General features: G+C 35.1%; 1 pseudogene; it reads left to right on the plus strand.

Moving 5' to 3' along the window:
* Positions 1-2,951, plus strand: part of LOC136316442 (tubulin alpha-1A chain-like) — an 83,565-nt pseudogene extending 80,614 nt beyond the window's left edge.
* Positions 2,952-17,484: the final 14,533 nt, after the last annotated feature.

Below are 17,484 nucleotides of genomic sequence, written 5' to 3' on the forward strand. Positions count from 1 at the left end.
CTCTTGCAGCAGCAATATATTTGCTGATTTGTCTCCATGGGCAAGTGAAATAAAGGACAAGATGAACAAATGGGACTATATCAAACTAAAAAGCTTTTTCACAGCAAAAGACAATATGAACAAAATAAAAAGACAAACCACAGAATGGGAGAACATATTTGCCAACACGTCCAATAAGGGGTAAATAACCAAAATCTATAAAGAACTTGTAAAACTCAACACTAGGAAAGTAAACAATCCAATCAAAAATTGGGCAAAAGAACTGAATAGACACTTCTCTAAAGAGGACATACAGATAGCCAATGGGCATATGAAAAAATATTCATCCTCACTAATCATTAGAGAAATGCAAATTAAAATCACAATGAGATACCACCTCACACCTGTCAGATGGTGCTTATTAACAAAACAACACATAACAAGTGTTGGCGAGATTGAGGAGAAAAGAAAACCCTCTTGCACTGCTGGTGGGAATGCAGACTGGTGCAGCCACTGTGGAAAACAGTATGGAGATTCCTCAAAAAATTAAAAATAGAACTGCGTTTTGACCCAGCTATCCCACCTCTAGGAATATATCCAAAGAATAACAAATCACTAATTCAAAAGAAGACATGTACCCCCATGTTTATTGCAGCATTGTTTACAATAGCCACGATCTGGAAACAGCCCAAATGTCCATAAGTAGTAGAGTGGATCAAGAACCTGTGGTTCATATACACAATAGAATACTATGCGGTCATGAAAAAGAAGGAAATCATACCCTTTGCAGCAACATGGATGGATCTGGAGTTTATTATGCTAAGCAAAATAAGTAAGGTAGAGATAGAAAAATATTATATGACTTCACTCATATGAGGAATCCAGTGAACAATGAGAACTGAAGATTGGAAAAGAGGCAAAGAGTTCCAAGGGAAAGGGGAAGAGAGGAGGGAATCAAAGAAAGGAAAGACATTAGTGAAAGTATATAAACATAACACAGAGAGATAGAGGGCAGGATAGGAAAGTATGGAGGAAAAGGGGGAAGGCAGTGAGGGGAGGGGGCAAAGGGGATATCAAGGAGAACAAGGGGAAGGAGGGAGGGAGATATATTCCGAGATACACTTGTAACTATATAAACACAACAAATTAAAATCAATTTAAAAAACTTACTGAATGGGCTCAATAGTGTAAAGGAGATAGCACAGTAAATAATCACCAATTTTAAAGATAAATTGATAGAAATTAACTACTCTAAAAAACAGAAATACACAAAAGATAGAAAAAAATGAACTGAGAGATTCTCTTACATTCACCATCTAAAAGTTGTGCTGTAAAGGCAACAACCTCTCCACTCCCTCTCCACCATCCACTTAGCAGCAACAAAGTAGCAACCGTGCATAAGTGCATCCTCATTCATGTTGTCTAGGCTGGTGTCCAGCTTGTCAATGTCTGTCCGGAGCTCTACTGCCTGGAACATGGCATCCAGTCCAATGGCTAGATGATGTGATGACCATTTAGGGGGGAGATAACTCTTTCAATACCTTCAGTAATACATAGGCTCTGGTAAACATGTGTCAATACAATGTTTGTAGACCTGGATCCGACAGTCATTGATGACACACTGGTACCTATCAACAACACTTTCACTCTGAGCAGCTCATTATGGGTGAGAGAAATGTTGTCAATAACTATGTTGGTGGACACTCTACCATTGGCAAAAAAATCAATGACCTTGTTTTGGACTGAATTTGGTAAACTGGCTGATCAGTGCACAAATCTTTCAGGCTTCTTGGCTTTCCACAGCTTGGTGGGAGAACTGGTTCTGCATCACCTCCTGCTGATGGACTCTCTCTCTGTCAATTATGGCAAGAAGATGAAGTTGGGCCCTGGCCAGTTGGCTCACTGGTAGAGCATTGGCTTGGTTTGTAGAAGTCCCAGGTTCTATTCCCACTCAGGGCACATAGGAGAAGTGTTCATCTGCTTCTCCACCCCCTCCCTCCCTTTTTTCTCTCTTCTTCTCCCCTCCTGCAGCCATGGCTCTATTAGAGCGAGTTGGTCCTGGGCATTGGGGATGGCTCCATGGCCTCCACCACAGGTGCTAAAAATGGCTCTAGTTCCAACATAGCAAGGGCCCCAGTTGGGTAGAGCATCGCCTCCTGATGGGTTTGCCATGTGGATCCTGGTAGGGGCGCATGTGTGAGTCTATCTCTGCCTCCTCTCCAAAAATTAAAAATAATAAAAAAAATAAGTTGAAGTTGAAATTCTCTATTTACTCAGGACCCCAGGTTTACGCAGCTGTAGTTGAGCTCTACAACTCCATCCTCACTACCTACAGCACCTTAGAGCACTCCAAATGTGCGTTAATGGTTGACAACGAGGCCATCTATGATATTTGTTGAGAAACCTTGATATTGAGCACATAACCTATACTAACCTAAGTAAGTTGATAGGCCAAATTGTGTCCTCCATCACTGCTTCCCTTAGATTTTCTGGAGCCTTGAACGTTGATCTGACTAAATTTTAGACCAACCTGTTGCCTGTTTTCACATCCACTTCTCTCTGGCCATGTATGCCCCTGTCACTTCTGCTGAGAAAGCCTACCATGGATAGCTTTCTGTAGCAGAGATCACCAATGCATGCTCGAGCTACCTAACCAAATGGTGAAACATGACCCCTGCCATGGTAAATACATGTCTTGCTATCTGTTGTACTGTGGTGACATGGTTCCCAAAGCTGTCATTGCTGCCATTGCCACCATCAAGATCAAGTGTATCATCCTGTTTGTGGACTGGTGCCCCACTGGTGTCAAAGTTGGCATTTATTACCAGCCTCCTACTATGGTACCTGGTATAGACCATGCCAAAGTACAGCAAGCTATGTGCATGCTGAGCAGCACAATAGCTAGTATTGAGGCCTGTGGCCGCCTGCACAAGTTTGACCTGATGTATGCCAAGTGTACTTTTGTTCACTGATACAGGAAAGTTTACTGAAGTCCGTGAGAGTTTATAAGGAGGTTGATGTAGATTTGTTGGGGAAGAGGAATACTAAAGTTAAAATGTCACAATATTGCTGCTTTTATAGAAAAGCTTATTCTCTTATAAACATTGAAAAGTCGTGGTCTGATCAGTTAATTTATATGTAGCAGTGTATACTATCTTATACAATTACTGCCCTATATTTTAGAACAGGATGCTTTGTTGCAAAACCAATCTGTCTATTTCTCTGATAGGTTTTAAATAAAGTATTCCTTGTTATAAAAAAAAATGAAGAAAAAAATGAACTGAGACTCATAGAACTGTGGAACAAAACAAACATTTTAATATTTGACTCATTAAGAAAAATACAAAGAGATAGCTGCAAAACATATTTAGAGAAATGATGAGTGAAAACTTAATTTGGTAAAAGGTATCTACATGTACAGATTCAAAAGCTTAGCTAGTCCTCAAAAAAACTCAATGAATATCATGCTGAGGATTATCAAACTAAAACTGCCAAAAACAAAATATAAAAAATGAATTTTGAAATGAGGTAGGAAAAAATGACCCACTACCTATAGAGGAGCTGCGATTTGAATGTATTCTGCTTTCCTCCTAGAAGAAATGAAGAAGACAGCAGGACACCATTCTTCAAGGACTGGAAAAAATAATGTCAGTGTAGAATTCTGAATTTTTTGAAAATATCTTTCAGGAAAAAGTAAAATAAATATTTTCAGCTGAAGGAAAACTAAGAGAACTTGATGCCAACAGAACTGCTCTAAAGGAAATGCTAAAATTCCCCAAACTGATGGGAAACTTAGGAGAAAACTTGCAATGTAAAAAAAGGAAGGAAAAGCTACCAAAGTATATTTCTGGGTAGTTAGAATAGATTTTTTTTCTCCTAAGTTCTTTAAAATATAAATGATGTTCAAAAGCAAAAAAATATATGATATTTTCTGGTGATATGTTTAATGTATGTAGATCTAATACATATGATATACAAGGTGGGTGGAGTAAAAGTTTTACAGTTGTTTATGAAAAATAATGCTGTAATTAATAAATAATAATATGAGTAAATTCTGTGTTTCATATTCTAGATTTTTGTAAACCTACATTTGCCCCACCCTGTATGTATAACATTTACATGATGTTAAAATTACAGTAGTAAGATTTTTGCATTTAAATTACTATTTAGAGTTCCTATAAAAGAAATGTATATTGCATTTTTTAGAGAAAATGTTGCAAACAATAGAAAGAGAAAAAGACAAAACACAAATAGATGAGTTAACATTACATTCTGAAAACCATTCAAATAATCCAAAAGAAGAAAAATAATTAGAAAAAGAAAAACAAAAAGCGAGAGACAAGACAACAAAAACACAAAGTAAAGTAGAAAACTGAAATCCAATCCTATTAGTAACTTCACTAAAAATAGTCTAAACACACTAATTAAAGACAAAAATTGTCACACTATGTAAAATAATAAGACCCAATGATACACTGCCTTTTAATAAAAGACAAATTATAGTTTCATAAATAAATTTAAGGTAAAATCATGGGAAAAGATCATTGAACATTATTCAAAAGAAGATTGTGGTAGCTTATGTCAGCTACAGAAAAAGTAATTTTCCAAACAAAGAATCTCATCAGGAATTAACAGGGAGATTTCATAATGATGAAGAAGTAAATTTACTAAAAAGAACTAATTCTAAATGCTTTGCAGAGAAGTTCAAAAGTCTTTAAACAAAAACAGATAAAGCTAAAATAAAAAGTACATTTATTCACATTACAACATGGAAACTTCAACATTCTTTTCTTCATAATTATTATTTCAATACAAAAAATAAATAAATTATAGAAGAGCTGAATAACATAAATTCAATTTACCTAATTGATGTATAGCGCTAAACCCAACAGCAGCAGAATACATTTCATTTCAAGTGTACATGGAATTTACATCAAGGTGGATCATAAGTTACAAGGCAAGCCTTAACAAATTTTAAAAGAATTAAAATTATACAAACTTTAGTTGTAGACTATAATGAATTGATTTTGAAATTAATAACAAAAAATATGAAAAATATCCAAATATTGATAAGTAAACCACATTCTTTCATTTATCTAAAGCTGTCATTCCTGTCCCTTCACATATCTTCTGAGTGAAACACCCATCTCTGCTACTTTACTTGTCTGGCTAATTATTATTTACACAAGAGACATCAGTGTAAACTCCACTTTCTGAAGACATATTTTCTGGTTGCCATGAAATGAAGGATAAACCCCTGCATTATGTTTTATTTCATTTCTATTTTCCCTTCTATATTTCTTCACAATGTTTTATGCAATAAAATCCTATGAACCTTGTTGGACCATCCTGCTCCAATCTCAAGGCCAATTCCAGTGTGACATCACAAAAGTAAGAGAAAAATAAAATATTAATCACCAAAATCCGATACCAATAACTATTTTCCAAACTCACAAAAATCTTTTTTTTTTAGAAACTGGAATAGATACTTAATGGTTTATTATGATTTTATTTCCATGTTACTACTTAATTTCTTTACAACACACTAAGCTGTATGAAGGAAAAGACAGTACCCCTTTAATGTTTCACCTGACCTGCTGCCTGGTTCCCACCATGAGTTATTGCCACTTGATGCTTCTTTGTCAGTGATCTGGGCTGGGCCACTAAGGGTCTGGGGTAACTTAAAAGAACAAAGAGAACTCTAGCTTATAGAATCTTTGAAGAGAATTTCTTCATCCTTTAACACCAAAGAAACTGTTTACTAAAATGACCCACCTAAATCTAAAATAGTCCTATCCTAATCTTGTCTGCAAAGCCACTTTCTCCTTTCAAACCCCTAGCATCTTGTACCATTCCAGTCAGCACTTTAGTATTTGCATCTCATCTCTTTGTTCAGTATTAATAAAGGATTTCCAGAAGGCAAAGTATGCATTACTTCATATATATATATATATATATATATATATATATATATCCACACTCAATAAGAATATAACTGGCCCCTAGCAAAGAAATGTCCAGCTGAGAACAAAATGCATCAGGAAAGGCATTACATGAGCAAAGACATTTCACCTGAAGGGATAAGAAAGGGAGCGGATTTATATTGCTCAACCTTATCAACCAGAATGCCTACATGCTTTCATTAATGATGACTTCATAACCAGGGCGTCCCCTTCCCAATGTAGTTTTGAAAAATTAGTACCATCAATAAAAAATTTAAGTGAATAAAATAAGATTTTTCTTTGAATCACTTTAAAAGACTTAGAGACTGAGACACAGGAAACATATACTGATAGTCAATAGCAGAACTAGAAACAAAAAGGAGGAAAAATGATCTATCTAATATGATGCAACTATGCTGCATCATTTTCATGAAGCGATATAAATCACTTTTCTGGAGCATTAATAAATTTATTCAATTGAGGAATTATAAAATTTTATATAAACTTTAAATATTACTTAAAATATGTAAATATTGTCTCCTCTCTCCTGCCCATCACCTTCATATACTTATAAACCATATTTTTATGATGAGGGTTTAAAAATACTCTGAAATAACAGATAAATATTCAATAAATTTGTGACTATGTTACATTAATACCTGTTAAAACATGGTTCTGATTAATATTGCTTAAGAACTTCAGACAATATATTGAGCTTCATGCTGATTACAATTGGTGATACTTCCCTTCTATATAGATATTGATTTGATAGATAAAGTGGCAGTAATTTTTCTTGTGGAATGGTGACATTAATGGCCTTTGGATTCTCACTGACAACAGTAATGAACAATATTTCTTGGAAATCCAGTAGTTGTTTTATTTTTTTTTCCTTTTCTCTTGTTCCCCTCCCTCTCTTTCTTCTCCTCTGACTTTAAGGGTGATAGAAAACCTAGGATTTCAGCCCTTCTTTGAAAGAAAAGATTAATTTTAAGAAGGAGAGGAAAATAAGACACCTTTTCTGGGTCCTATCATATTAAAATCTTGGTTACATCTGCCTTTGTAATTGTTTCTCTAGTGTTTGAAATTGCTACCTTATTGAAATCATTTCTCTATTTTTCACCAGGTCCCACACCAAGGTTTATAATAACAACCAAACAGTATCAATATGAGTTTAGCTATCAGTGTTATCTTGGATGAGGGTAAACAGGATAGAGTTGTACACACCCCAGCTTCTTATCCTGTGGTGACAAACATCAGGGCATCCGCTAGATGAGGCATTTCAGTGCAGAGATCATACTTCCCATGAGTTTCCCATCTTATAGGGAAAGTATGAGAAATCATTCCTGTTCTTGAAAAAATAAACAAGCTGCCAAGAAGCTTAGAAGAGTGGTGTCGGCTGTTTACAGGAGACTTACGGAAATGTCAGTTGTGCAGCCCCTGTAAACATTTTAGTCCAAAGGATGTTGTGGCTATCTCTGTCAAGAAAAAATTCCAGTTCTTAGAGAACCTGAACCTGAGAACATCACCGAGAGAAGGAGAGGACCCCGGGTAGCCCAATATCTAGACAACCTAGAATGAGTGCCTAGGGTCATTTTCAAATAATTTTATTCACTGCTTTAACATCCTGCCTGTCACAAGAAAATAAAAACAGAGGAAATTATGTGTAATGTGTCACAATTCTATAGATATGATATAGCTATAATATGTTTATCATATATCATATAATGTATGAATACAATATATGTGCTTATAGATTTCATGAGCATAATATATGTGTAATATAATTGTTTGTACACTTGTGTGCATGTGTATATTACATGTTACAGACAGTTTACTAAAAGGAAATTTTACCTGGGAAGTTCATTAAAGGTTTTATATTATAGTAGATGTAATGTAAATTGGGGAAGTAAATGGGTGCAAAAGTGAATACTGATTCTGCCTCTAAAGGTGAGACCTTGGGAGACTTTTTATTTCTCTAAGCCTCAACTTGATGACATATTAATGATAATCATGACTTCTCTGCAGAGTAGTTTGAGGTTTTAAAATATTATTTGTAAGACACATAGTATTATATTTTGTACAGTAGATGACAGGTTATTATTGAAACATTTCTCAAGAGATTATTAATTCAATGGAGAATTAACTCAGTCATTTAGTCAAGAATCATTTACTATAATCTATAGTATTGCAAGTTTCCTGGAGATACAGTGATGAATAAGCCACTGTGCTTATGTTCTGGGGAAGGTACCACAACAAAGAAGGACATAATTTTATAACAGGTAAACAGTGGTATATTTTACTGGTTGAAATCTACCAGAGGTTTTTGGTCTTTCTTGCTTTCCTAGTTGAAAATATGTTCAATCATTGTGTATTGGAGGATGGCACAACTTGATTCTTTAAGATAATTATTTTATGAAATTATTAGATTGAGAAGATGATTTCATAAATAAAGTGTACAACTCAAAGAGAGAAAAGAGGGCTTGAAATGGTATGATTACAAGTATGTATGAGAAAAATTATAATAATTTTATTCTGATAACACCAATGAATTCAGCTTGCTAAGTGAGAGTTATATTTACAACACCCTGAAGTAAGTATGGGATAGTCATACATAGGGAGTGTCGCTACAGAATCATGGAATCAGGGGTAGATATTATACAGTCAATTCTGGCTTGGGAGAATTTTATAGATTGTTTTTGGAAGAAATGAACTAAAAACTGAGGCAAGAAACAGAATATGACAAATTGCATTGTGTATTTCTCTATATTATTCATGATATGTTTTCTGTTTATCTCAGTAAAAACAGATAAAAAATATTAAACTATTTCTTACCCACCCATAAATAAGAAAGACTTATTTTCCCCCATATGGAATGAAGCACTTTGTAGTCATTTTTTCATTGCTGTTGAAATAAAGTAAAATAGTAATATTGCTCCAATCTTTTTTATAACAGGAGGGCCATTGGGTAGCTGTCGAATTGGAATGGACAGCTGAACCCTTGTCTAAATGTTTTATGTATACTTCTTTTATTTAGATTGTGTGATGATTTTGTGGGGATAGGAGAGGTGTATTCTTGCGTAGAACACCAATTGAAATAGGAAAGTTAATATGCTTACTCCTAACATTGAGAACAAGTTTTTTGTCAAACTATTTTTTAATACATTGCATATGAGCCCAATGGATATAGGAGTAATGACACTTTGTTTTAAAGATGTATTACCTGGCCCAAAATTTTTCAATAAATTAATTTTTTCAAGAATAATTATTAGAATGTTTCAAAGTCATGGCAATAATTCTTGCTAGTATAAAGCCAAACAAGGTAGATATTACCCTTGTCGAAAAAAGAGTTGACACTTGTAGTCTATTTGATTTCTCTTGGAAGAGGAGTGAAATACTTTCATTTTTCTTTAGAACCTTTCTCAAACATCACAACCCATCCCTCCTCCAAAACTGTGATATTTCGACTGATGCAAAATAACATATGACCTGCCTGCCATTGAGAAAGAGTGTGGAGAAATGAAAATGTCTGCTTCCAGTTTGCATGTTGATAGGGAGGCTATACAATGTGCTAATAATTGTGCAGTACTGAGGGTTCTTTCAGACTTTAAATTCTTCTATTATTTTCACTAGCAAAGAGAATTGTAATATATGGTCCACTATCATAGGCACTTTGATACCTGTGACTTAGTTGTGTTCAACACAAGTGTGAAGTTTCCTTAGAGAGCCATATATATACATCACAATTTTGTACCTGTAAATATATGATTAGTTAAATGGAATAAAGCAATGATAAATAATGTCTATGATTGCTACAGAAAAAAAAACTTACTTTGACAAATTATTCCAGTTTTTCAGAAATATTGTTTAATAAAATATTGAAACGGAGAAGGGAAGGAAGGAAGGAAGGAAGGAAGGAAGGAAGGAAGGAAGGAAGGAAGGGAGGGAGGGAGGGAGGGAGGGAGGGAGGGAGGGAGGGAGGGAGGGAGGGAGGAAGGAAGGAAGGAAGGAAGGAAGGAAGGAAGGAAGGAAGGAAGGAAGGAAGGAAGGAAGGGAGGAAGGAAAAGAAAAAGAAGGAGGGAGGGAGAGAGGGAAAAAGGAAAAAATCTTTCATTGGAGTTTCTTTATTGTAACTCAAAATAATTGAATTCAATATAATTCACAGCAGCCTCTATCTTTGTTAAAGTAGTATAACACCACCCCTAAAACTAATACTAGCATATAAATAAACACTGATGACAAGAGAGACAATTTATTATTTGTGAATGAGGCATAAAAAGATTTTACTATTTTGGCTAAATGTTCAGAGTAGGAACCCACACTATCCATACAGCTGCCGTGTTAAAAATCAGTGATATTTTTCTAAAGTTGACAATTTTCCCATCACCAAGTTGCTCTCAAAAGGTAAAATATATAATAAAAAATAATAATAGTATAAAATTCTGGGAAAATGGCTTTTGTCCCAACTATATTAGTGGCATAAAAACATGTCTATACTTTTGAGAACAAGCGTATTTATTTGTCCAAAAGAGACTGAAGTAGAGAGATAAAGTAGTGTTTCCTTTGCATCTTTATGAAAGAAAAGGGATTCTTCAATATATATTAGAATGTTCTTATTTCTGTTAGAAACACAACAAACTCAGAATGTTGAAAACATTACTAGAATTCTGCAATCACCTCATTAATTGAAGCTTGATCTTATGGTTGCAGGAGACAAGAAGGAGTAAAAGAGCATGCTGAGGTCCTCAACTTGAGTCACTTGAACTGAGATATTCAGGGAGCATTCTTTGAAATGCTCTTGGAAATTAATGCAGTTCTTGGGAATGCCAATGCCTATACTTCAAGAATTAAAGTATTGTTGCAGTTGGAACTATCCTTTTGAAGGTACAGAAACAAGTTTAAAATTGACAGACAAAGGCAGAACTATGGTTTCAAAAGAAAAGTATGCTCTTATTGAAGTACAATTATCTTCCAGGGAAAGCAGAGGAGATCTAGAATTTGAGGTGTTAAGCGGTGGGAACGAACATAGGAATAAACAAATACTATTAAAAGACTTACTTTTTAAATTTTTAATTGATTTTGGATAGATGGAGTAAAGAAGGAAGGAGGAGAGAGAGAGAAACATTCATTTGTTGTCCCACTCAGTTGTGCATTCATTGGTTGCTTCCTGTATATGCTGTGACAAGAAATTAAACTGCAACCTTAGTGTATCAGGACAACTCTCTAACTAATTGAGCTAACCAGCCAAGGCCTAAGACTTCTTTTGAATGAAAAAAAAAATCAAGTAAAATTTAAGAATGTGTTGCATGTTAAACATTTAACTTTTGAAGTTAGCCTCAAACAGTGGCTGATTTGCAGGGCTTCTACCAGCACATGCATTTATAACTAACTTGCAAATCAAGTTCAGAGCATAGAAACACCAATGAGATCTTCTTTGAGAGGCTTCTGAATACTGTTGCAGGTTTTCTGCTCAGTCATTACAGCTGTACTGTCAGAAATTCTATATTTGAGGCAGGCACAAAAAAGAACTCAGCCTTCCTACAGTACCACTTATTAAATGGCAAAAATAGTTGGAAACTTATGATGATAAATGTAAAACTTTGCTTAAATTTTCACCTGTTTTCACTGTTGTAAATGTGTTAACTTCATGCAGTTACAAACGACCTTCTGAATCACATGGCATGTGGTGTGCATTTCTAATCAGGCATGTGGCCATGATCCCTACATGAGTGTGTACTAGGAAGCCTAATGCAGGCATACCTCCTTTTAGTTTAGAAGTTATGCCTTGCTTACATGAAGAAAAGATTTGAGTAGGTGGGGGAAAAATAGAACACAATAGAAAACAAAAACACACTCACAAGTTCAAATAAACAGCAAAGCCAATATGACATAAATATTCCTATTCATCTGGTATTACTGAATCACTGTAAGAATCACAGGAAGACACACATAAGCACCAGAGCGTTTTGTGCTGTGTCTTGAGGAAAAATTCAGAAAGTCTTTTCTATTCTCTTAGCTTTTCTGATCATCTAGTATGCCTAATTCTGAAGTATTCTAAGAAATAATCCCCCTGTGAAGTGAAGGTAACTAGCCAATTAGAAGAGATAGCTGAGAATTTGGGGTCCTTGTTTGAGGTTTTATGTTTTGTTGATGTTTATATCATGAATAAAGTAAAACATAACCCCATTTATATAATTTCTAACAATAGTCAATTTATTTGGTTTAGTCACTGCATTTGAGGGTTTTAAAGTTTATCTAGAGTCTGTACTTATGTCAATAATGGTTTAATGGGATATATCAGAGGGGATTTATAGAGTATTTAGCTGGGTCAAAGAGAAAAAAAATAGGAGGAAGTATATGCTAGTGACAGAGTTTTGAGGCTGTCGATAAAATAGATCATTTTTAACTAAGAGAATAGTTGAATAGACAGTTTCTAGCTGTTATTACAAAAATGTTACAATTGCTAATACAAGAATCAATGACAAAATATAAATTAACAATGTTATTGGGCAAAAATAGATTTCAACTGAATTTGAATAGGCCAAGGGTGCATCTGCTCATTCACCACTGTATTGCAACTTTCTTCTGAAAATCCATACAAGGAAGATCAAATAAATGTTTATAATTCTCATAATTGGAGCTATGAAAGACTACAGGTTGGCAAGGTGGATCAAATGGGCAAAAGAATAGTTGGAAAAGTGTAATTTTAACAAGTTGGTTATAAAGTTTTGGTTTGGAAGAGAGGCAAGTGATGCCTGAATTAGGAGGTAAAGCACAATGTGCTTCAACTAGAGAGCTTCAGCTTGGTAAAGATAAAGATCTTGTTTATGGATGTTTGGAAGTGAATAATATAAAACATTATAAACATTAGGAGGCACAGTTAGAGTGATATTTGAGTAAGCCATCCTAACAAATTGCAAGTGGTAATGAAATCAATCTATACTTCATATGTGGGTGATACAAATGATTAGTATGGGGGTTAGTGTTCCCAAAAAGTGGAAGATATTGAGACCAGAGTAAAAAGAATACCAAATAGTCAAAGAAAAAAAATACACTGCATATATTATTTGAGCAGCACCAAGAAATTTCTCATGTTATTTTTAGTGCTGAGTGACAAAAGTTAAGTAACTAATTTATTTCCCCAAACTTTTGATTAATTTCCTGACTGGATGCTATCAGAAAGAAAAATGACAATTTTAGAATTAGAGGTGAAGGTCAATCATATATTAAATGTCACTTCTGAGACAAGAGACAGTGTCTTGATACGTAGAATAGATTTAGGAAGAACCATCAACTTTGCCACCTGCTTCACGATGGGTTTCTAAAACCCACACTTAAATTAATTCTTAGCAACACTAATTATTTGAAATAAGCAAACAGAAATAGATCCTTCTCCCGGAAATTGTTAAAGTTGTTCTGAAATTAAATAGAAAGTGTGTGTGTGTGTGTGTGTGTGTGCGTGCGCACAACTTCAGGTAATTTTGGCCTGACTGGATATTAGAATGTCAATTGTAGGCAGAGAAATATAAATAAATCATAGGAATGTGCAATAATGTTGATGCCTTTTTCAAATATCGTCTAAAGAGAGATGTTAGGGAAATGCACACTTGATATAAACACATCTAACATTTACAAAAGCCTCTATACAAAGAATAAATTAAACAAGGGTTGGTTATTTGTTTTGTAAAATATTTATAATAGCATTTTTTAAATGTCAAACTTCTTCATTAAGTTGTAATAATTAGATACCTTTTGCAGAGCTCAATTATTTTGTAAATCAAAATATCAACACATGCTAACAAAATAAACTTAAATAAAAGTAAACTGGCAGAACATAATAAAGTTCTTTCAAAGAAATAAATAAGAACTTCATAACTAGAAAAGCAGAAATACTAAAAAAGAACCCATATACTGAAAAAAGTACTATGTAAGTTTGGAAATCTAGAATTAGCATATACATTCTCAATATGGAAGTTTGTAGGAGAAATGTAATTTAATAAAAAATTATAAAAAATTACTGTTGAAAAATATTCTATGATAATGATATATATTCACATAAAGCATGAGTTCTATCATACTTAATATATATGTTAAAATATGGAATACTATTTAAAATAATATTTATAATGTTTTTTATGAATAATAGAGAGATATTAAAAACTAGCAAATATGTTATTCCCAGGCTTCTCTATGTATGAAAAAAAAACTGACAGCTAAAGAGAAAGAAAAAATCTTTTTGCAATTTAGTATAGGCATTCTTAGACAATTTCTAGTTAATATGTCATTGTTAAAGTATATTTAAAAGTGGAAGATGTGGGAGCCTTTTAGCTCTCTCTTTCTCTCAGGGGTCTGCAGGTACTATCAGCAGAACTCTGACAGCCTTTGGTCTATTCTATTCAGTCTAATGTGTAAACGTGTGTTTAGAGCAGTTGTTGGAAACTGGAGGCTTTCAAAACACATTTGATATGCAGAATACTTTCTGTGGGCCTACAGAGAGTTTAAATTGGGTAAACATTTAAAAATAAATTTTATATGAAAACAATATTTTTCACTTCGTTTGAAAAAGAATATTTGGCAACACTGAGAATTATGTAGCAACTGGCCCCTTTCACACTGGCCTTGCACTCACTTCTCAGGCCCTTTCACTTACCTGTGTCCCTACGCCTGCCACATCAGTTACTATTTTGGCACATATAGGCATTTGATTTTGAGATGCTCTGTTCAGACTGTGGGTACTGAATATTAAGCAATTTCTGCAAATCCCACGTGTTGGGCAAATGAGTTTGTAAAATTTGTATTTTTTGAGTTTGCTCACTTTTATTATTAAAAAAAATGGTGCTGGGTAACCACGTGTGTGCTTGTTCTCAGAGCAGGGTGGTTGATTATAAATTGCGGGTTGCATTCCTGATTGAGAGGTGCCATTGTTTCGCTAATGTTTTCTGGAGGAGGAGTCTTTGCGGGCCCCAGCCAGTTTTGCAGGGAGAGCAGAGAGAATGCAAAATGCTTAGGAAGAAGCCAGTTTTGCAGAGAGAGAGAAGGTGTGCAGATGGGCAACCAGAGCTGAGGGTTTTTGCGAGCTCTGCTGAGACTGGTGGGGCCTTTGATTCTAGGAGGAACCGGAAAAGATTCTCCTGGTTGTGGAACTGGAGAATATGTCAGGGCTTTGGTTCCCTGAATAAAAGGGAAGTGTTTTCCCTGCCTGTTTGCTCATCGGCCTGTGTGAGACTTTAATAAAGAAATGACCCACCATTTTTTGGCCCCACTGTTTCTTTACCGTCTGTCTGAATTCAGTGAGAACCTGCAGGGCCACGACGGCAGCAGCCGCTGGCCATACACCATGGTTTAATATGATGTAAAACCAATTTTGCCAATATGTAAAATGGCGGTATGAGGAGTCATAAAACCCAGAAGTCATAAAGCTCAGAATAACTGTTGTTTTGCTTGTGTTTGTGAGACTACAGAAGGAGAACAGACATTTTTAACCTTATGTGTTTGTATCAAACAAGAGTAAAGTGCACATAGCAAAAGTAAATAAAATAGTTAAAAAGAAGAATGAGATAATGTAAGGAGAAGAATTGTACAAAATGATCAGTTGATTGTGGAAATAAATTTCATACTCCTTTTGTTATTTCCCATTTTAATTTTCCCATTAAATTAATTCAGTAATGAGAATTTTTTCATTTTCTTAATCCCTTGCCAATTAACTAATGCAGTAAATGAATGAGAAGTAAAATTTAAGAGAAAATTTTTATAGTGAATTAGGTACACAAAAAAAGATTATGGGTAGAATTTTAAAAAGTAAATTATATTTGTAAAAAATGATCAAATGCACTTCATTGTACTTTATGCATTATTATTATTATTATTATTATTATTATTTAGTGAGAGGAGTAGAGCAAAGACAGATTCACACATGCACCCCCACCAGGATCCCCCCGGAAGGCCCACTAATGTTCAATACTTTGCCTATCTGGGGCCCTTACTCCATTGCAACCAGAGCCATTTTATTAGCATGTGAGGTGGAGGCCATGGAGCCATCCTCAGCAATGGGGCCAACTCACTCTAAGTGAGCCTTGGCTGTGGGAGAAGAGGAGAAGAGAGAGATACAGAAAGGAAGAGAGAGAGAGAGAGAGGCAAGAGGGGGAGGAGTGGAGAAGCAGATTGGTTCTTCTCTTGTATGCCTTGATGGGGAATCAAATCTGGGACATTCACAAGCTGGGAAGATGCTCTAATGCTGAGCCAACTGGCCAGGGCTGTATTTTGAGCATTTAGAAAAAATTTTTGGGCCCTGGCCGGTTGGCTCAGTGGTAGAGCATCGGCCTGGTGTGCAGGAGTCCGGGTTCGATTCCCAGCCAGGGCACATGTGAGAGGTGCCCATCTGCTTCTCCACCCCTCCCCCTCTCCTTCCTCTCTGTCTCTCTCTTCCCCTCCCACAGCCGAGGCTCCATTGGAGCAAAGTTTTCCCGGGCGCTGAAGATGGCTCTGTGGCCTCTGCCTCAGGCGCTAGAATGGCTCTAATTGTGGCGGAGCGACGCCCCAGATGGGCAGAGCATCGCCCCCTGGTGGGCATGCCAGGTGGATCCCGGTCAGGCGCATCCCAGCTTCCAACTTAAGCAAAAAAATACAAAACATTAAAAAAATTTTTTTTTGAATAAATATTATTCTCTTACCATTGTTTAATGTGCATATAATTTTAACTTTGCAAGATAAAAAGAATTCTGAAAATGGATGGTACTGATAAATGCACAACAATATAAATGTACTTAAGATTACTGTACTAAGAACTGTACACTTCAAATAGTTAAAATAGTAGAGTTTATGTTGCTTGTTTTACAAAAAAAATTAAACACAGGTGAAGAATTTTGATGGAATCACAAGTAAAAAAAAGAAGTACAGTCTTATTTTTTAGTTAAAATGATAAAAGCAAGACAAAGGAATATGAGTGATTAAAAGCCAGGAGTTTCCTCACAAATGTTAATTGATTAAATGGAGGGAAACAATTTAAAAGTGCAAAGTTATACAAAAGGAAAGTCTTTTCTACTCACTAACAATGGTTGATATGCTTGTTTACACTTTTTGAGAACCACTTTCAAGAAGTTTTTAAACTACTCTGTCTCAGATTCCTTCAATTAATCATTAGGAAAATTTGAAGTATCTTTAAATGTACTTTTTTTTTCCTTTTTCTTTTATACCTTGTTGATGCAACCTCTACTACATTTTTTCTTGATTTTTTTTATTTTATTTATTTTTTATTTTATTTATTCATATTTAGAGAGGAGAGAGAAAGAGAGAGACAGAGAGAAAGAAGGGGGAGGAGCTGGAAGCATCAACTCCCATATGTGCCTTGACCAGGCAAGCCCAGGGTTTTGAACCGGCGACCTCAGCATTTCCAGGTCGACGCTTTATCCACTGCGCCACTACAGGTCAGACATTTTTTCTTGATTTAAGCTGTATTTCTGACAACTTCTAGTCCTTACTTTAAATTACAAAAAGATGTTTGTTGCCATTAACATACGGTGGCGAGAGAGGGTAGTCAAAAGTAGGTTTACAGTGTTCATATAGAAAA

This window comes from Saccopteryx bilineata, chromosome 12 (genome assembly GCF_036850765.1).
Source record: "Saccopteryx bilineata isolate mSacBil1 chromosome 12, mSacBil1_pri_phased_curated, whole genome shotgun sequence".
NCBI classification, from domain to species: Eukaryota; Metazoa; Chordata; class Mammalia; order Chiroptera; family Emballonuridae; genus Saccopteryx; species Saccopteryx bilineata.